Source organism: Neofelis nebulosa, chromosome 4 (genome assembly GCF_028018385.1).
Source record: "Neofelis nebulosa isolate mNeoNeb1 chromosome 4, mNeoNeb1.pri, whole genome shotgun sequence".
NCBI lineage: Eukaryota > Metazoa > Chordata > Mammalia > Carnivora > Felidae > Neofelis > Neofelis nebulosa.
Window position 1 is genome coordinate 104,753,094 of NC_080785.1, and position 22,371 is coordinate 104,775,464.

The window sequence follows — 22,371 nt, forward strand, 5'->3', positions numbered from 1 at the left end:
GCAAGGCCAGATAGCAAACAAGAAAAAAAAAAAAAAGCACAAGACACTCTCTTCTACCCCAATATGTACAAATAGCTTTGCTTCTTAAAATGTAGCTAATGGACCACGGTCACTCATGATCTGTGGAAAAAGTAGTGGAAAGTCTACTTTTTTTTAAATATTTATTTATTTTTGATAGACAGGGAGAGACAGAGCATGAGCGGGGGAGGGGCAGAGAGAGAGGGAGACACAGAATCCGAAGCGGGCTCCAGGCTCTGAGCTGTCATCACAGAGCCCAACACGGGGCTCGAACTCATGAACTGTGAGATCATGACCTGAGCCGAAGTTGGACACTTAACCGACAGAGCCACCCAGGAGCCCCAAGTCTACTTTTTTTTTTAAGTTTATTTATTTGTTTTGAAGAGAGAGACAGAGAGAGAGCGATCAGGGGAGGGGCAGAGAGAGAGAGAGAGAGAGAGAGAGAGAGAGTATCCCAAGCAGGCTCCACGCTGACAGCACAGAGCCCGATACAGGGCTCGATCTCACAAACCTTGAGATCATGCTCTGAGCTGAGTCGATCACTTAACGGACTAAGCCACCCAGTCACCCCAAAAAGTCAGCGTTCTTATATTTTGTATATTGTGTGAGGGAATCATCTGTGGGTACTGACTGTAGAAAGCTAAGGAGGGACTAAAATCCGAGCTGGCTGTGTGCTGCCTTTCTCTCCCCAGATGACACCCCTCCCCCACTGGCTGGGTGGCTTGAAGCCCAGCCCCCACCTTCGGGCCCCCTCACTCTGGGGTGCACCGTATACATGGGGCACGGGTTCCACGGCTCTTTGTCCTGAGCCTGCACCATTCTCCTTGTAATGGCCACATCTTCGCTATCAACAAAGAGGCCAGCCTGAAAATCGGTCCCCAGGTTGATGGTCACGGTGTTTATTGTCTGAAATCTACGCGAAATGATATCCTTTCACTGGGCTCTGCTGTCTGCATTGAGGGGATGCGTGAGGCTCAATGAGACAAGGAGAGGGGATCGCCTCCCTTCTCACATTACGGCCTGCTTGGAAATAGTTTGTCAAATTGTATTTATGGTTAGACAGGTTCGCACAGTGCCTTTAGAGTTACCCGCCTGGAACTATATTGGAAATGGAAACCGAGGGAGCAGGAGAATAATAAAGGGTCAATTAAGGCTCCAGGGAAGAGAGGAGGAAAAAAAAAAATCAGAAAGAATGTTAAAAGGAATCAGAATTTTTTTATTACCAATTTAAAATATCAAGGGGAAGCAAGGCACAGAGAGAAAGTGTCTCTGTCAGTAAGTGGAGAAACCAAACAGAGGGCAGTCAGCAGGCACGAAGCTCGCTGTACGTGTACCGGAGCCCGTGTTAGCGTCCCAGTTTCGCAGGTGGTGACAGTCGGGCCGGGGAGTTTGAGTAATCTGCCCCGATTTACCCAGAAGTCCCTGGTGGGCTGGTATTCGAGCCTATGGCTTCCGCTCCTAAGCTTTGCTGTTTCCACTGGGCCACTGCCTCCCAAGTGGAGGACAAGAATGGACACGCTGTGGCCACATGCTGGTCCTTCCTGCATGCCATTTGGGAACACCACGGAGCCCCGGGGCTGTTAGCTCATGGGAATCCAGCAGTGGCACAGGTAGGGGTGGCCAAGTCATCTTCGGAGAGAGCCCGCTGTTCCAGGGAACCAGCCCAGATTTCCAGCAGCCCGCAGAGGGAGGCAGGCAGAAGCAGGTGATGTCAGCAGCCCCGGTGGGAAGCTGGCTTCTGGCTGTTGGCAGCGGCCGGGGGAACAGGCAGGCGGCTTATGGGGCGGTGGGAGCTAGGACACAACGGGTGTTGGACACCCCTGTTACCAGTCCAGGAGGAGACAGAGTGACGCGTTACCCTCCAGGAGAGTCCTCTCCCACGAGACGGTAACTCCCACCCGGCTAGAGGAAGATCGGGGGAAAGTGGTCAGCCTTGCCTGCAAAAGCTCTGAGTCATTTCCAGGTTGGGCCAATAAGTCTTGATCACATCTGCACAGGGCTTCATAGTTTATAAAGTGCTTTCACGCCCACTATGTCGTCCCGTCCTCCTGGAACTCTGTAAGTCGCTGCTGAGAGCCCCGTTTTACCAAGGAGAAAACTGAGCCCCCCGCCTCCCCCCGAAGGCTACCCCACTGTTGAGGGAGGGAGTACGATTCCAGCGTTCTTCTCTACTAAGCTCGTGTACCATTTGCCCCTCCGTGCATGCGTTTTTCCAGATGTTAGCGAGGTGTGTTTGCAAACACAACGCATCCCCGTTGCACGGGGTCGACTGAGCAAGCAGTGTGCCCTGAAATGTGCGGCTGGGGGGTGTTGGGGAGAGGAGAGGGCGATGGCGTAGGTCTTCCCCAGAGGAAGGCGTTCCTCATTCTCTGTTCTCACTTTGCATCCCGACCAGACGGTGCTCGATTAACGGCATCGCAAAACAGAGTCGTCTGTTTGCAGATTTCACAGCTGATTTTGTGTACCATCCTGACTCACGTGCCGCATCTCTTTCCTGAGCACCTGGTACATGCCAGACGCAGGTGCCCGCTAGTGTCCGTAGCTCCATGACAGCCCTTAGAGCGTGGGGCCAGCGTCCCCGCTTTGTGAATGCAGAGGGGCTGAGTGTTCCCCAGGCACGTGTGGCCAGCAGCCGGCTGGCTGGGGGTCTATGGCGAGTGCTGGTTCCACCTTCCCTTTGGAAAGAGAAGGAGTGGAACACCTTTAGGAGAAGTCACCCCTCCCTCTTTGGGAGGAAGCTACTTGCTCCTGTGGAATAACCGGTACCTCTGTGCTGGGAACAGGGTTCCCTGCCTCTACCCTCGTGTTCTACCGCGGCTGTCCCCCGGCTGGAGCCACGGGCCATCATTGCCACGAAGTATTAGCTCATGTTTATTGAGCACATACCATTTTCCTAGATCGTCTTCTTTATCTCCCAAGATGGGTGTTACTATTGCTTCCATTTCACAGACCGGGAAACCAAGACTTCCAAGGGGCTTCCAAGGAGCGCCTGGGTGGCTCAGTCGGTTAAGCGTCCGACTCCTGATTTGGGCTCAGGCCGTGACCTCACGGTTCATGGGTTCGGGCTCCTCATCGGGCTCTGCGCTGACAGCACGGGGCCTGCTTGGGATCCTCTCTTTCTCCCTCATTCCCTGTCCCTCCCCATGCCTCTCTCTCAAAAATAAATAAAATAAACATTAAAAAAAAAAAAAGGAGTGGGTGATGTGATTGAAGTTTTGTTCCAAAGGGTCACTGGTCTCGGGGTCGAGTGGGGACAAATGGGTCCCTCTCCATCGGTCGGCAGGTGTTGGGTTTGTCGGGAGGACCTGCGCTGAGCTGTGGGTGCTTGTTCTCAGTTGCACCAGGGCCGGCAGTAGAGGCCGAATTCCCACCAACTAGAAGAGCCCAGGAACGCCACACACTTGTTAGCATTTAGGGGGCGGAGACTAGCGTTTCCTGAGCATTTTCTCACCGCGGCTCCTTACGTGAGAGATCGTGCGGACCCCTCACTGCGCCTGATCTCACGACTGCCCTGCAACAACCCTGGATGTTAGCTGCGTTCGGCCAGTGTCCACCTCAGGCATTGAGTGCAGGGGTGGAGGGTCTGGTCCGCGAAACTTCCTCCTCTGGAGTTTCACTAAGAGGAAGACACCTGAGCGTGTGTCCGTGTGGGTCTGACATGTCAGGGAGCCGGCGCGTTGTCGGAAAGGACAGAGTATTTTAACAGGCGTGTATCGTGGGTATGAGCAGTTTACTGGAGAGTGGGAGACAGAGGGTCTAGAGTGATGAGCAAGTTCCCCTCTGGTGCCTTCTCTCAAATAGGAGGTAGGTGTGTGCGTAAACAACAAGGGGGTGCGTGGGGCAGCAGGGCCAGGGAGGAACTGACATATACCTTCCTAGCTTCTAAGCCGTGGCCGCCACAGCTGATGGCTGGGAGAGGACGACCCCCTGAAGATCTCAGCCAGGGGGCCTTTGAAGGTCTTTGGGCATTATAGACTCATTGCACATTAAGACCCCATGCCTCCTAGATTTTAAGAATTCTCTCTCTCTCCACAACTGTTGGAAGGGAAATCATCATCCTTATAAATGCTACACATTCCCACTCAGGCCGTGAGGCTTTGCCAGCTGATGGTCTGTGTTCTTTTTCCCTCCTAAGACGAGAGATTACAGACGCAGGTGTGACTGGTCTTAGCCTGAATCTGGAGGATGAAAAACTTTCTAAAAACCTCTTATTCAAAATCGTGGCATTTGAATAATTTTGGAGCTACCGAACGGAATTTATTTAGGCTAGTTTAAAGGCTAATTGATCCAATTTCAATTTCAAATTGAAACACTACTTATCATGCATTGTCATTCACCTTAATGGGTGTTAATGTGGAAACATAATTTGAGACTCTTGGAATAAGAGCATCGTTAACCTCGTTATTGCTGATCAACGCGAGGAGATGTGCAAACACGGCTGCTTGTCCAGTGTGATTGGAAGCATAACCTGGTACCTCCAATTATGAGGACTTCTGGACGGAGAAGGAGCCATCCAAATACTTAGGCATCTCACCCTTGGACGCTGAAGAAATAAACAAGAAAACACGGGAAGCGCCCAGCATCGCGCCTGGGACACACAAAGTATTCAATAAATAGCTTCTGCTTCTCGAGTGGCGTGTAAGTTTTAGTGCTCTTCTCCAAGAGTTATATTTATTTATTTTTCCTGAGACCCTCGGTGATGCCCACCGGATCTAGAATATATATTAGAATATATATTAAGCTACACAGAGCATCTGAGAATACGTATTCATTACAATTGTCACAAGCTGTTGAATTTTCTGGTGCACAACATAGTGATTCGACAATTGTCCACATGTCGAAATGCTCATCGTGCGAAGCATAGGTACCACCTGTCACCGCACCAAGTTATTACAGTATCACTGACAACATTCTCTACGCTGTACTTTGACACTGAGGTTTGAAGGTGTTAAAAAGTCCCCAAATTCACACGGGGTGCCTATTAAGTGGCGGGGCTGAAATTTCATCTGGCACCGTGGCCCGTGCTCTGGACGATGACACTGCCAGGCACCTGGAAGGATTCCCAGGGACGGTGGGTGGACCAGTTTCTGCCTCTGGCCAAAGCACATAGACGCCAGGGTTTTCACAAGAGAAGAGTGAATTCACCCGGGCTTGCTCTCTGTCGGGACAACCACTGCCTTCTCACTTCCCTTTGCCTCAGACCTCCTCCACCCCAGGGGCCCAAGCCCACCAACTGTGACCATTTCCCTGAATTGACAACCCACTGCTTCCTCACTGTCATCAAGGTCTTGGAAGGTTCCAAGGGTCAAATTCTGAAGCATTCCTGAGGACTCAAACGGTAGGGTTTATCTTTCTAGATAGTGTCTTTGAAAGTCTCTTCGGACAGCAAGGGCCACAGCGCGTGGGGATCTAACCCTCACCCTCTGACGTCTTCTCATGCTTGTTGATGGGGGTGGCATTCAATGCCCCCTCGTGTAGGCTGGCCAAGCCTGGCTTCAACGAACCCCTGAACCCACGTTTCTCCACAGCGTGTTACGTAGCATGGCTCCCAGCTCTGGACACATGTTCGTGGAAAGATACAGCCTCTGATATGGAGCAGATGACTACAGTGGAGGACAGAAGTGCAGGTATAAACAATACAATGCCATAAGATAATTGCCGTGATAACAATATTTAGTTTTTATTGAACACCATGTGGTAGGTATTGAATGCATGGCTTCAATCAGCCCTCGCAGTGAACCCTACGAAGTGGGTACTGTTACTGTACCATTTTACATGTGGGGAAACTGAGGTCTAGATAGGTGAACGGACTTCCTCCGTACCATTTGGCCATCAGGTGATAGGGTCCGGATGTGTATCTCCTTAGTCTGACCGCAGAGCATGAGCCTTTAATGGCTCCAGGGTGGATGGGGGACAGAGGGCAAGTACAAAGGGAAAAATCAGAGGAGGCTGCACGGAGGAAGCAGCATTTGATCGGAAGCTGAAAGCGTGAGTGAGAACTCAACGCAGTGAATATGCAGAGATGAAAATTCCCAGCTGAAGAAATAAGTATGCACTAAAGCCTGAAGGTCAAGGTCATCTCATGTTTTGGGAACCTCATGTGGTGTTACCCAAGTGAACTTCCTGGTAAGGGGTGGGGCAGTAAGACAGGGAGAGAAGGGGAAGTGGCAAAGCTGATACGGGGGTCAGGTCACAGAGGGCCCTGTGGGCTCTGCAAAGCCTGGAGGTTTGATCCTGCTCACTACGGAAGCCCTTGAAGAAGGTGGGAACTCGGACGTGGGGTGATCAAATGTGCACATTAGGAAGGGCACCGAGAGAGAAGATCGGCTTTTAAGGCCGATTTCATGGGTAGCATGACGAGTCCTTGGTGAACGAGTGGATGTGCGGGTGTGGAGGGGGATGGTTTTGAAGGTGTCACGCTCTAATGACAAGCAGCAGAAACTGACTAACTCAAGCTGAAAAGGGTCTGTGTCTGAAGGCGGCTGGGTGCACAGCTCAGAGATAGGAGGAGTTGAAATCCCCATCTCAAGGGGGGCATGGCCAGAGCAGCTAAAGCCCTGGGGGCGTGGGGGAGAGTGTGGTAGATGACTTTCTGGTCTTGCTCATGACTGGACTGGGTAGGAAGCTCCATTCACTTGGACAGAATGGACAGATAACACATCTGCGGGAGGCAAGGAGGGCATGGAGAGACCAGCGTTGAATCAGACTGGGTAGAGGATTTGACGGCGTCCAGCCAAGGGTCTCCCAGGATTGGGATCCAGCCCTTCCTCCTAGGAAAGACCAAGATGGGCTTAAAGCAAGATAAACAGCCTACTCTCTAATGAGTGGAGAGAGATTTAAGATTTAGAGCAGGTGAATATTATCTCTGCCTGCAAAATACAAACCAATCTCTAGAATTACTGCCCACTCCCAATTTAAAGGGAAGTTCATCCACGGCAGAAGTTCTCAGTGTTGTTGAGTGTGTACTGTGGCTCTTTCCGGGACTGGGGGCATCAGCTCTCTGGACGGTGCCCATGGAGTGTCCTATACCCAGTAACTGCAAGAATCAGAGGACCGGGGGGCACAACCGACCACAGTCAGTGTGTGCGATGCATGGGGCATGGGCGTAGTGGGATATGCATACGACAGATCTGGAGTCAGTGAGCCTGGGCTGTCACTCCAGCCCTGACACTTCCTAACTGTGTGCTTTTGGACAAAACTACTTAAGTCTGAGTGTCAGTGTCCTCAGAAATTTCAGCAGATACTTCTGTTCCAGACCCCACCTCCTTAGCCTCTGATTCAGTACGTCGAGTTCCTAAAAAGTTGCATGGGTCACAGGATGAGAACAAGGATGGAGAACTGATGGACAGGAAAACCCGAAAGCAATCATCTTGCAAACTCGTTTATTCATTCATTCACTCATTCATTCAGTCCTGTTTTCCAAGCACCCACTACAGACCAGGGTCTGTTCTGGGCACTAGGACCACAGTGACGGGTGAGACAGGACCCATTCCCTCGTGGAAGTTAATGCCTCAGATGCAGCTGTCAGTAAATGAGCCCAATCAGAGAAGGAAATGCCATCACATGGGTCCAGGGTGGTTTCTGGCTATCACCAAGCTTCCTTGGAATCTCCTTAAGTCCTAAATTCCTAATCATTTTTTTGTTGGCAATTCTGGACCTAGGAACGGTTTCGGTGTGCTACAGACACCCCAGGTCACTTCAGTGGCAAAAGAATACGACAATCTTCGGCTCTCACGTGTCACTAGTGGGCATTTCAGAAGACACTAGCGGGGGTGGGAAAACTTGGGTCTTAACTGGGGCTCTCTTTCCAGCTCACCGTTTCTCCGCACGCAATTTTAAAACCCTAGTGAAACACGACAGTCTACCTGCTCTGACCGTGATGCCCATCTGGAACAGAGAACTGAGCCTTCTCACAATCAGGAAACCCGATGGTAGCAAACTGGACTCCCGAATGAATCCAGTGATGAGATGGTTAACCGGGAGCCATATGCATTTCTGTGGGGGCAGAAGTCAGGAGCCACACTCTGGAAAGAGCCTGCCCTGGTGAAAAGAGGAAGCCGTGCCTTGTGCCTGTGTGGTTGGGGGAGGGCGGGGCAGGGAGAGCCAGGAAAGCAGCAGCCAGGACTTGCAGGAGTCAGTAATAGTTTCAGTGACAAATGAAGTGATTGGAGAGACTAGACGTTTTAACGCAGGTCCACACGACCATGTGTCCCCTGCAGGTAACGCATGAACTGTGTTCCGTTGGATGATTTTTTTTTTTTTTGGTCTGGCGTCCCTGAGGGTTCTAGCATCCTCGGTGCCTAGCGTCTGACCTCTGGCAGGTGTCAGGAGCCATTTGTGAATAACTACCTGGCTGGCTGGTTGGAAGGATCCAGTAAATCATAGAGTCCTGACTATAGTAGCATCTAGACAAAGCAATGCCAGCTGTCACAGCTGGCTTTGGGACACTGTCAAAGCAGTTGGGATCCAGGTGTGGTGATGGCCCAGCCCTCCCTGCGGCACAGCCTAGCGGCTCAGAACACGGACCCCCGTGCCCGCCGTCTTGGGTTCAAATCCCAGTTCTGCCACTTGCTAACTGTGGGGCCTTGAGTGTGTTACTTTATTCTCCGTACTTGGGTTTTCCCAACGGGGTAATAACAGTACTGCGCGCGCGTGTGTGTGTGTGTGTGTGTGTGCGCGCGCGCGCGTGGGCATGCGCACATGTGCACGAGCACGTGTATGAAAGGAATCAATATATGTGAGAAGCTTAGAACCATGTCGGCTTAGCGTAACGTCTCTGAAGGTATCAGCTTTCGTTATGAGTTGTAACAGTAGCTGTATTTGGACGCTTATGTAACCTAAGCCCCAGACTTCTCATCTGCACAACATGTATCGTCATATCCTCATATCCGCCTCACAACGGGGCTGCAAGAAATAAATGAAACACTGTGGCCAGCGGGGGCCCGGCACAAAACCTCCCTTCACGTTTATCACTGGACTGTTTCAGGCAGAGAGTGCCTGGTTGCCATCCCGTGTCGCCTGCGTTTTTGCTTCCTTTGTGTCCCTTGCAGCTTACAGATAAACACAGGCGAGTGCAAATGTGTTCTCAAATAAGATTATATTTAAGATTTCAAAGAACAGAGCAACTCCCAGAGAGAGGTGGCCGTCTAGCAAGGGTCGAACGCACGGTTCTCCTGTCGGATAATCACAGTGTTTGGGACATTTTGGGCATTTATTCTCCCGGTGGGCAGAGCGGCCCTCCCTCCCAGGGGCCTGCACAGTCGTGGTGAAGCACCCTGATTTTGGCAGAGGTCGGCACACACGCAGCCTCAGTGTCCACCCTGAACCGCTGGGAAGGATGAAGCCACGTCTGCAAGGCAGAATTCCAGAAGCCTCTGAGGCAGGACCACCACAGAGGCCCACCCAGCCCCCAGCTTCCTCAGCCAAGGGAGAGGGGGAATTTTCGGTCGGGACCCTTGGGCAATCCCCCGGCTGTTACCCAAACAGTCACAGGGCCTGCCGCGGACACAGGACGCCAAGGGCTTCTCTGAAAGCCTCTCCTCAGAGGAAATGTGACAGGGCAGAGATGCTGGATAAAGGGAACTTCTGGGCTGGCTTTGTCCAGAAATTTCCTGTTGAGTGTTTCACTTCACGTTTAGGAAAGGATTGAGGAACTCTTGGGAATCTAGTTAACGAGGTTAGATGCGGTGAAACGAAATTCTACCCCCAAGTCTCTGTGTCCGGGGGCCTCGGGGACGCACGGCCTCCCGCGGGCCAGCGCGGAAGAGACAGGGCCTGGTTTCCAGAAGGTCCCGGGCTTCACAGCTTGTCTCTGTGCCTCAGCTTTGTGGGGATCCTAACCTTGCACCTGGCACTGTCCTCCCCCCAACCACACCACCACCCACGCCTTGAAAAGAAAAGCAGGAAATACCAGCAGTGGTCTCTCTCTCTGCGTGCACACCCTTGATTTTGCAGGGGACACCAAGTAGCCTCTGTCACTCTGTCCCCAAACGCTTTCCCGCCTCTTCCGGTGCTTTCTCCCAAAAACTTCCTCCGAGCAGCACCAGTTGAAAGAAAAGAACCAGGCCCGGCTGGTTAATAAAATACTTATATCAAAAGGGTGCGTTACAAGAGCATACGGGGGAAAAAAATAATCACAGTTTTCAAAGTGGGCATCTTCTCAGCCCTCGTCCGTGGGTGTTAAAGAGGAGATTTTGGAAGACAGGAGAGGGGAAAAAAAAAAAAAAAAGCACGGGATTTTCTTTTCATTTCATGGATCCTTAACCCATATTTAATGCAGACTCTGGATTTTCGACACAGCTAGTGTGCTTGTAATTATTTCGAACAGTTAAAAAAGCTAGTTAATGATGTTCAACATAAGTAATCATGTTAAATAGTAAAATTTAATTTCTTAAAAACTTAAATCCTCATATCTTCTGGAATGCATTGTACTGTAGGATGTCTGAGTAAATTAAATTCTCTCCCGCACACTAAAGCATCAATTTCCTTATGGTAATTATCTGCTAGATTGGATCTGTCAGAGGCAGAGAAGCAAGGCTGACATTATACCCTCTTTACAAAAAATGATTACAAAAAATTAAGACGAATGAGTAAAATTAAGGCTGCGGCTGGTAAGCCTCTATAAAGCTCTCATGGATCACTCTACATAAGATACCATTGTGCCGGGGACTAAGCTTTTAATGACTAGCCGTATAATCGGGGGAAGTCCATTAAAGGACAGCAGAAGTAACCGATCACAGAGATAACCACGAGAAATGATTTTCCGCCAAAGAGAGGCAATTTATTACACACAAAAACGCATTGCTAACGGAAACGCCCGGATAGTGGAGAAACTGGCTGGATAGTCGGCAGGATTCCCGTCCTGGGAAGTTGGACACACGTGGCAACACGTGGTGTCCGGTGGGGTCGGCGGGTGCCCTCGGGGCTCCCTGGGGGGGTTCCGGGGTTCAGAGGCTGGGAGTGACCGGGGTCTGCAGAGCATGCTGGCTCCCGGGTGACCCCCACTCCGGGCTCCCTGGCCAGGATTCCGCAGGAGCCAGTTCAGACGCGGGGAGCCTCGGTGCTGGAAGGGACTCACACGGGCTGCGCCGGGTCGTTAATCCGCCGCCGGTGGGAGAGCCAGCCATGTGTGAAAGCACCCGGGGGCTATAATTGCTCGGCTATCATGGCCAGCACATTAGTTTAATTAACTCTCAGGCTAAGGAAAAGGCAAAATCCCCATGGAATCTCACGGAAAGCTGCCCCATCTCTAAGCATAATCTTGGCGTTCAAGGCCCCGGAGGAGCCACCGTCCACGTTGCCTCCTGCCCTGCCCACCAGCCCTGGTCATGCCTTTGTCTGGGCTTTCCCTTCGGCCCATTCATTTCAAAGGACACCCTCTTCCCTTTGCAAGGACGGGGGCTGCTGGTTCAGTCCCCGCTCTGCTCCGCGTCTGTCTTCTGCACGATTTTCTGCGAGTTACCTATCTTCCCTGGGGCCTCAGTTTTCCCATCTGTACAATGGGAGTGTTATGACAGCACAACCTCTCGGGCATGAAGGGAGCACCGGGCCTGACTTGCGGGGGGACGTACCAACCCCAGGTGCGGTTCTTGGCAAACCGGGCATCGTCTGGCTTCATCGCCAGGTGCACCCGTCACCCGCCCGTTCTCCCATGAGCTCTGTGAACAGAGAATGTGCTTTGCTTTTCATTGTGTTCCCAGCACCAAATACAAACACTGACAGGTGGGAGGTGCTTTAAAATGATTGTTGAGGGGCCTCTGGGGGGCTCAGTGGGTTAAGCCTCTGACTCTTGATTCGGCTCAGTTCACCATCTCACGGTTCATGGGATGGAGCCCCACATCGGGCTCTGTGCTGACATCGCGGGGCCTGCTTGGGATTCTCTCTCTCCCACCCTCTCTCTCTGTCTCTCTCTCTCAAAATAAATAAATAAACTTTTTAAAAAATGATAAAAAAAAATAAAACGATTGTCGAAAGGCAAAGTGAAGAATTGGAATTTTTCTCGTCTTGAGTGAAACCCAGGGGCAACACGTTCTCATTCTGAAACCTCCGTTTACCTGCATTTTGAACACCCCGGAAAATCTGGTTCATGCCTTTCCTGAGGGTCTGGCACTATCTGCACCCAACAGTTTGTGAGTGACCCACACGCCCCGGCCTCTGGCCTGGGCAGAGAAAAGCTGCAGCCTTGATCATTTGGGACCCCAAATCTTATTTGTCAGGGGCACACGCAGCAGTTCCCGAGGTGAGCCCTGGTGGCATCACGTCAGGCCGGACAGCCAGGCCCAGGCCACAGGCTTCCTGCTCATTCTGCAGCTGTCTCCATGCTGGCCTCCCTGGGCTGCTTGGGAAAATAAACTGCCTTCACCGAACTCCGTTTAGGTTCCCAGGAGAGCGGTGACGAAATTATCGTGCCGGCTAATTGGCTCTGCACCTGTCTCCCCAGGCAGTTAGCTAGGGAGGGCACAGGGTGTATTTTCTGTTCTCCATTTATACCCAGATGGTCGGGAAGCCTGTCTTGGTATAAACCAGCACCCAAGAGAAACATCAGCGTACTCTCAGGTGACCACGAATGTACCAGGCATCCAAGGGATGGTGTGAAATACGTGCGTACCTGCTGATCGAGCTAGCCTCCTTCCCTCTAAACCCTGGCCCCAGGGACATCTGCCCACTGCTCTCTGAACTTCTCCCCTCTGTCTTCCTGCTGCCAATACGGATCACATCTCATAGCATAAGCTGTTTTTATTGTGGTAAAATACACATCACATAACATTTGCCATCTTAACCATTTTTTATTTTAAAATATTTTTTAACATTTATTTATTTTTGAGAGACGGGGGGGAGGGGCAGAGAGAGAGGGAGACACAGAATCCAAAGCAGGCTCCAGGCTCTGAGCTGTCAGCACAGAGCCCGACATGGGGCTCGAACCCACGAGCCACGAGATCATGACCTGGGCCAAAGTTGGATGCTTAACTGACTGAGCCACCCAGGCGCCCCTGCCCATTTTTTAAAGTTATTAAAAAAAATTTTTTTTTACATTTATTCATTTTTTAAAGACAGAGAGAGACAGAGTGTGAGTGGGGGGGGGGGGGCGGGGAGGGGCGGGCAGAGAGACAGGGAGACACAGAATCCGAAGCAGGCTCCAGGCTCTGAGCTGTCAGCACAGAGCTCAATGCGGGGCTTGAATTCATGGACCGCGAGATCATGACCTGAGCCCAAGTTGGACGCTTAACCGACTGAGCCACCCAGGCACCCCAATTTTTAAATTGAGTTACTTATTTTGTGGTTGTTGAGCTCCAAGAGTTATTTATAAATCCTGGATATTAACTCCCTCCCAGATATGTGATTTGCAAACATCTCCCATTCTATAGCTTGCCTTTTTCACTCTGTCCATCACGTCTTTTGACGCACAGAAGTTTTTTATGTTGCTATGGTCCCACTTATCCACTTTTAATGTATTTTTTTTTTTTGCCTGTATTTTAGTGTTCAGTCCAAGGAATCATTGCCAAATCCAACATCGTGAGGTGTTTTCTTCTAAAAGTTTTCTAGCTTAGATTTTATATTTAGGTGGCTCATCCATCTGTGGTAACTTTTTAAATATGATGTAAAGTCAGGGTTCAGCTTCTTTCATAGCGGATGTTCTGTGCTAACAAGTGGTAATCGTTATTTTATGTTTTCATTTACAAGATTTCATTTACAGCTTAAAGGAGAGGAAAGTTTAAATATGAGGCGAATGTCCTGAGGGACAAAGACCGTCTCACCCTGCCATATTTGTATCCACCAACACCCAGCTAAACAAACCTTCGTACAGAGTACAGATCGAAGTTGAGTACAGATTGATATGGGGCTGAAGAGAAATGCATGTGGTGTGTTTGTAACATAGTCTACTCTGCTCGAATGCCTTGCATTTGGACCAGAAACTTGCTCCTTAACAGGTTTTTCTGCCAGGTGAACACTCCCATCAACCTCGTGGGGCCAGGGCATGAGCGGGGAGTGCCCTTTTCCAGAAGGTCTGAAATGGGTGACCAGAATCAGTGAACACAAGCCAAGTTCCTTGAGACTTGGAGAGGATTAATGTGAGTTGCTGGTCCACAGCATAGCAGTGAGACTGGAAACAGGAGGGGGCCTGAGAGTGGACAGCTGTGAAGAAGCAGGAGCCCATCAGAACAGGCCAAGTGGTTGTATGCTGACCGCGGGAAAGCCCATTAATGCTGCGCCCTTGTGGGCACCTCTCCAGGAAGGTGATGGGCACCAAGCCCTTGGATCCTGGGAAAGATGGCAGGGGCAGCTCCAGAGATCAGAGATCTGACCAAACTGGGCTCCAGGTCTGGGCATGGGTTCTCGAGAACCGCTGGCATATAAACACGGCTGAAGCTGACTGCATCCCCCCACTTTTCTCTCGGCCGTCCCGCCCCCGCTCCTCAAATCCCCACTCAGTGACCCATTGGGTGGGGCTTGGGCACCCTTAAGATCCTGACCTATGCCCTGAGGATGTATGAAACTGACATCCAAGTTCAGTGAAACTCTGTGGCCCAGCTTTGTAGCCAGCGTGCTGCCTGTGAACTCCTCCTGGATGATTCTGCTTCGGGAAGTGGATGGGTAATCAGAAACAGGACAGACATCAAAGTAATCATTGGCCACATGTATCTATAAGCCCGACAGGCACCTGAAGCGGGCCATATAATCCTTACTGGTGCTTCCTTACAGAGTGGCTGTTATGGTCAGGGTAGATATAGATACTGACGGTATCCTCAACATAGAGATGGGCAAGAACTTCGAAAATCCTTGAAATCGCACCCTCAATCTGCACAGGGCAGCTGAGGCCCGGAGGTGCCCGGCGACTTGCTTGAGATCATGCAGCTGGCTGATGGCAGACGTTGCTGACCCGGGCCATCTTTTCTATGTCATTTGTACTCCTGTGATACCTTATAAGCCAACTAACTGGCAAGATGTAAGAATTTCTGAGGCCACCATAAAAAAAAAAAGCATGCTTATCATAACAAACGCTCTGCTTAAATAATTATGTGCTATTTACCTAAGTTGTAATTATTTAATTGACTTTAAGGCATTTTAACGGGGGAGGGGGGCGCCTGGGTGGCTCAGTCGGGTAAGCGTCCGACTTCAGCTCAGGTCACGATCTCACGGTTCATGGATTCGAGCTGTCATGTGCTGACAGCTCAGAGCCTGGAACCTGCTTCAGATTCTGTGCCTCCCTCTCTCTCTGCCCCTCCCCTGCTCATGCTCTGTCTCTATCTCTCAAAAATAAGCAAACATTTCTCCACAGCTAACTTGACAATAAATTATCTACCTATATAATAAAAAAAGAAAAAAATGGAACTGAAAGATACGTGTCTCGAAAGTGAAAGACTGCCCAAGTGCCTAGAACAGTAAATAAAATATGTAAAACTAAAATAAATAAACATTAGAAAATTAGAAAAAAAAAACATTTTAACGGGATGGTTAGGCACACAAAGTACTCCATTGTTCTGCAGCCAAGCTACTAACAGAGAAGCACAAAGTGTCTTCAAAGTGAAGTCCAGAATGGTCTAGAATGTTCAGAAGGGCTCTTGCCTATGACAGGAAATCAAGGGAGCTGGTTTCCAGCTAATGACTGCAAGATGGGACTCTTCTTTTGAGTTAGAATAGCAGAAAAACAGCTGTATATGGAAGGATATGGATGGATACGCCAAATTCTCCCACCTGAACCACCCGTGAGCTGTATGTGAGAAAGTGACCCTTGGTGGTGGTACGAATTCTTGGGGCATACAGCTGGTATCTAGTCATGAAATCCAATTTCCCCAGCAGCGCACGGCATCTGAAACCAAATGCATTATATTTTGATTGGCTTCCTCTCCTGACCAGCTCTCTCTGCCAGACTCAGAGGGGAAACTCCTCTATTTTATTCTAAAATAAGCTAAAGCAGGGGTGTGTGGGTGGCTCAGTTGGTTAAGTGTCCGACTCTTGATTTCGGCTCAGGTCACGATCTCATGGTTTGTGAGTGTGAGCCCCACGTGTGGCTCTGCACTGACAGCATGGAGCCTGCTTGGCATTCTCTCTCTCTCTCTCTCTCTCTCTCTTTCTCTCTCTCTCTTTCTGCCCCTCCCCCGCTCACATGTGCACTCTCTCTCTCTCTCAAAAATAAATAAACTTTAAAAAATAAAAAAAATCAAAATTAAAATAAGCTAAAACAGCAGTTACGGTCGGACAGATTTCACAACCGCCCTGCCTGTGACCCTCTACCCACGGACAGCCCATCCCTTCCCTGTTTACACCTTCATGAGCACCTTCAACGTGCAAACGTTGACAATTCAGTACACAATTGTCCATTCCACGCAAAATCCTCACATGCCTGCATATATGGCCCCAGGTCAGCCTTCTTTCTAGCCACGGCGTGTCTCAGGGCTCATTTCTGTCTGGGTACAGAATATGGGGCAATTTTTCCAGGCGACTGTGGGTTTTTAATAAGTGTTTCCTGAAGTAGTGACAGATTGAAGGAAATGCATTTGTAGTGTTTTCCACTCATCTTCAATGTCCTAGGGAATCACGTCAGATAAGATGGTGGAGGTGTAAATGGATCCCTCCTTCTATCTTTCATGCCTACGAACTTCAGTTGACGATTTCTAACATGGGTTGTGTTCCCAATATGTGTCAGGCAATGTTTCTACTCTTATGGGACATAGTGTCCAGACTTATGGGCAAACAGGCGTACAGATAAACAATTATGAAACAAATCATTAGGTAGATAGCTATAGGTACCAAGTGCAATAAAAATGACAAGGACGGAAGAGTTAATTCCCCAGGGGGTTAGGGAGACCTGGGATATTATCATTGGCTCTTTAGGGTTACAGTGAGGGCTTTGGCAGGAAGGGCAAGAGAGCTGTGAAAAAGCGTGGAATGAAGGCTGGCAGCCTGCAGGGCAGCAGTGTGGGATGGCTTGGTGGCGGGCAGAAGATGAGCCTGGAAAGAAGGACAGGAGCCATGCCGTGCATGAGCTCCGCTGAGAGCGAAGGACTTCTTCTGGGGCTTCCGGGGCTCTCTCTGAAGGTAGAAGGATTTCTAGCAAAAAGTTACATGGGCAGATGTGTATTTTAGGGCCAGCTTCTAGCACTACTGAGGAAGATGAATTCGCATTGGGCAGAAGGAGAGCAGGAGAGTGGGTGAGAGAAACCATCAGAGGACTGTTACAAAAGCGCCAAGAAGCAATTGATGGCCTGGGCTGGAGGCAGATGAGAGGTGGGAGTGGACGGAAAAAAGACACTGAGAGACATTAGGAAATGCACTCAGTGGAACCCGGGGCAGCCCTCGCATGAGTCTCGATGTCCCGGGAGCAGAGGCGGGGGTTTGGAATGTAGGACCGTGCTCAGGTAGCCAGCCTAGGCGACTCCGTGCAGGATGACACCCACACCCTCCACCTGCGAAGTCGAGGACAGAAGCCTATTTGAGAAGAGTGGGGATTGGGAGGATATCAGGCCAGAATATGCAGAGTTGAGTGGCGTGCATGACAGCCAAGTGGAGTCGTCCAGCTCAAGTCAGGAGAGAGACCCCGGGCCCCGACTAACGGATTGGATCCCTGTTTTTGTGGCTCATGGGATGTCTATTCAAAGCATCCTGTACCCCAGTTCAAGGGAATCTTATAACACACATTTGTTCACAACCTTCACTGCCTCTGTGATACAGGGAAAAGTCCCATGTCCTTATGCCTGCCCACTACGGGCCCTTGGGAAGGACAAGGCAGTGCTACAGAATGGCCATTGCCCCCCTTCCGCCTCTAACTCTGGGGAGAAAATTTCCTTTATAGCCCATCCTAGGAGGACACATTCAGGGAGAGGAGTTGACAAAATGGGCGACGGACCAACAAGCAAGTTCCGCACCGTCAGCTCAGAGCCCAGCTCGGGGCTCGATCCCATAAACCGCGAGCCCGTGACCTGAGCTGAAATCAAGAGCCGGACGCTTAACCAACTAAGCCACCCAGGCGCCAGAACCCTGCAACTGATCTCGAAGAAACTACCACTCATGGATTTTTAACAGTGAGCCAATGAAAAATAGCACAATGTTCTAAAAAGGCTGTTAAAACACACGTCTCCTTACCAAATATCTATCTTCACAACTTTCCTGTACTTCAACCAAAGACACCTATTCCCACAGATTTGCAATGCAGAGGTAGATGCAAGAATCCAGCTCTCTTTTAGCAAGCTGGACACTAATGAGATTTGCAAAAATTAAAACAATAAAACACATTATTTTTTGGTTTTTTGAAAGATACAGTTACTCTTCATAAAAAGTGGGTTATTTGTGTTCATGTCTAATGGCTTTATTTCTGTGGTTTTAAAGTGAATTGGGGGCACCTGGGTGGCTCAGCCAGTTAAGCGTCTGACTCTTGATTTTGGCTCAGGTCATGATCTCATGGTTAGTGGGATTGAACCTCACATTGGGCTGGGTGCTGAGGGCAAGGAGCCTGCTTGGGATTCTGTCTCCCTCTCTCTCTGCCCCTCTCTCATCTCTCTCTCAAAATAAATAAAAATAAAAACTTTATTAAAAAAATAAAATAAAATGTATTAGGGGGCACCTGGGTGGCTCAGTTAAGCGTCCAACCCTTGATCTCAGCTCAGGTCTTGATCTCAGAGTTGTGAGTTTAAGCCCTGTGTTGGCCTTCACGTTGGGTGCAAAGCACACTTACAAAAATTTTTTTTTACTTAAAAATAAAAACAATGAATGAATACAGATTTTTAAATTTCTCACTTTTAATTTCTAATACAATAAATATCAACGACTTAACCCATGTGAATAAATACAGAACCTTAATCATTTTCAAGAGTGTCAAGGAGCCCTGAGACTACCGTTCTGGAGAACCGCCAGGCCACACAATGGAGGAAGTCATCAGTTTGGGTCTCCAGTCCAGCCACATATGTTCCTCCCTTGCTCCGGCTCCCATGTTGCCTAGAAGGTTCTCCCCTCTCTCCCCTTAGTGAATTTCATGGCATTCCTCAGGGCTCAGCTCAAGGTCATGATCCCTGGAAGCACTGTCTACTCTCTCCTCTGTTAGAGCTCCTCAGTCACACCTTGTTGCGTCTAGAACCCTGTCTCGCCTAATGCTGTTTATCTCTACAACTGGGACGTATCACACCCTCCCCCCCAGGAACCCAGCTGCGCTGGAATGAGCCCCCGCAGGTGTGTTAACTGAGTAACCAACCGGACCAGTTGGCACTGTGCCCTCAGATCTGTGCTAAACCCTGAGACACGCACTGGAGCTTGATTAAAGACAAAGATGGTGGATGTTCATAAATTCAGGCTGGAGGAGCTTACTCTCAGAGAAGCAGGCTGAGGACCGTCATTTTTCCTGAGATGGAACACACAGAGTAAGAGGTGGCTGTTTGGAAGGAATTCGACAGTTCCGTCTGACTTAGGAGAAATCTGAACTGTAGGGTATCTTCACAGAAATGGTTTCTTCTCTTTCAGTCGTGTTTAAAAGGAGTGGTATTTGATTAAATATAGTTCATAGTAATTTGCAATCAGAATCTCAATTATCTGAGCCTGGTTGGAGGCAGCCAACCACAGAGGCCAACAGTTCTGAGGAAGTCCCACCTCGGCTACAGTCTTCATCCTCCATGAGTTAGTGTGCAACCCTGGGCACCTGTCTGAATTCCAGTTCCTCATCTGTAAACCATACAAAAGAATACGTACCCTGTAGGGTAGCTGGAGCGATCAGATGAAATATTACTTTGACCTCGTGCACAGGCATGTTAAAAAGGTTTCGGCTTCCTCGCTTCCCTTCCCTTCTGTCTGCCCAGCCCCTCGTTGAAATTGAAGTCTCTAATTAGTGGGTTCTGCATGCACTTGTGATGTTGTTTGTATCTTCACTTGGCAAATTCAGAGGAAGTGTAACAAAATGATTCAAGGATCCTGAGAATTGGGCCCAAATAGTGAGATTGTACTGGACACGAAAAGAAAATCTTTAGAAATTGACTTTGGAGAACTTTTTGCATTTTTTTTATTTTGAGAGAAAGAGAGCAAATGGAGAAGGGGCAGAGAGAGAGAGAGAGAGAGAGAGAGAGACAGAAACCCAAGCAGGCTCTGTGCTGCCAGCACAGAGCCGGATGCAGGGCTGAGACTCATGAATCGTGAGATCATGACCTGAGCTGAAATCAAGAGTTGGATGCTTAACCCACTGAGCCACCCAGGCGCCCCAACCTGTTTCTGTTTTCATTCAGGTTTTAACTCCACATCTTCATCTTATACAGTCTCTCCCAGCTGCCCTGATCTACAAGTTTCTTTATTTTCTCTGAGGCTCTAAAATGTGTACAGTCTACACTACACAATTTAGCCCTTAGTGGGATATCGTCTCATTGACAACCAAGATTCTTCAACTAAAGTAGAAGAACGTGATGTGTTCTGTGTCCCAGTAGAATGCATGTGTACATGGAAAAATACGTGTGAACCATCATCCATCCAGCTATCCATGTGTCCATTTGTCCACCCATCCACTCATCCATCCATCCACCCATTTGTGTGTCTATCCAACCATCCATCCATCCATCCATCCATCCATCCATCCATCCATGTGTCTATCTATCTATCTATCCATCCACCCATCCATTCATCATCCATCCTTCCATTCATTCATTATACAGATACTTTTAAATAGCACCTAATAGGTGCCTAGCTAGGTATAGGACTCTGGCTGATACTAAGATAAATAAAACATGATTCCAGACTACAAGGAATGAGAAAGAAACTATATAAATGGATCTTCTCATCACAAAAAGATAATTGCTATCATATTTTACATTAAAAAACAAACTAAGGCAATATCAGGAGTCACAGAAGTAAGGGGACTTATTTGACAGCTACATTGATAGAGAGACAAAGTAGAATCCAAAGTAGATGTAGGAGGGGCGCCTGGGTGGCGCAGTCGGTTAAGCGTCCGACTTCAGCCAGGTCACGATCTCGCGGTCCGTGAGTTCGAGCCCCGCGTCAGGCTCTGGGCTGATGGCTCGGAGCCTGGAGCCTGTTTCCGATTCTGTGTCTCCCTCTCTCTCTGCCCCTCCCCCGTTCATGCTCTGTCTCTCTCTGTCCCAAAAATAAATAAATAAAAAACGTTGAAAAAAAAAAAAAAAAACAAAGTAGATGTAGGATGACTCTCAGCTTCTGGCCTTGTCACATGGGTGAGTCATGGTGTCACTGGCTCATCAAGACTGACTGAGGTTGAACAGGGTCAGGGGCCATAGGACATAGGGCACAGGTGCTTATTACATGGATAGCACATACAGCAGAAGAAGGGGAGCCATGATCTGTTTCAGAGGAATGCTATTTTTAATAATAATGGTGTCATTACGTATCGAGTGTCTCTAATGTGTCCGGTATTTATGTATGTTCTCTCCTTGAACGTCCTCAACAACCCAACATTTTTCTAATATGAAATGGGAGAGCATCAAGGGCATAAATCTCCTGCCATAAGTCAAGGTAAGTGCAGGAGTCTGTGTATCTCCCCAACCTGCACTTGAGGGGACAATGACTTCAACACAGGCCCATGAGTCGGCTACAAGAGTAGGGCCAAAGCATACAACCCCCCTTTCTAAGGGAAGAGGTCACAGTCTTCATGGGACATCCATGTGACTTTAGAAAGTTAGAGAATTAGGAAGATAAATATTCCAAATGAGAAGAAAGCTTTGACCAAGAGTAATCAAATACCCTGGTCCCACATTCAGCGGCCAGACCCCAGAAAGGGCAGTGGTGGGAATTTGGGGTCCCTCCATACACGAACGGCTTCTCCCTGTTTACCCCTGTGAAGTCCCTGTCCTGCCTCTCCCTGTAACCCTCTGCTTCAGCACCCACTGCTTTCTCCTCAGGCAGGAAGTTAAAGTGAGCAACTTCCTCCCAAGAGGTGCTTCTGATGGAAAGGCCACATCTCTAGAGGGCCTGGGAGGAAGGAAGGGGCTGAAGCTTTCTCTGAAGAGTAGAACCTTCTTCCAGGAGCCCAAGACTCCAGGCACCCTCAAGGACAAACCATAAAGAAATCAAAGAAGCTATGGTCAAGCCACAGTCCACATGAACAGCATCACTCCCTACCTTAGCTAGTGTCACCTTTTAAGCAAAAGAGGCACAGGGCTTTGCAAAGATCCCTGTGCTTTGGAAAAATACCAGGAGGTCTCACCTCCATGGTTCAATGATGTCTACTCCTGAGCTCTTGGTTCCTTCTCCAGGGACATCCTGGCATTTGGGGGCATGGCGAAGCCTCCCACACAGGACTTTATAGACCCCAGGCTCTGGTTGGAGGGGCTGGAGGGCTCCCCCACTGTTCTGTAGAGCCATGAGCTGACTTCACTGCATAAAAGATCAGAGCCACCCAAACAGGCAGCGGCC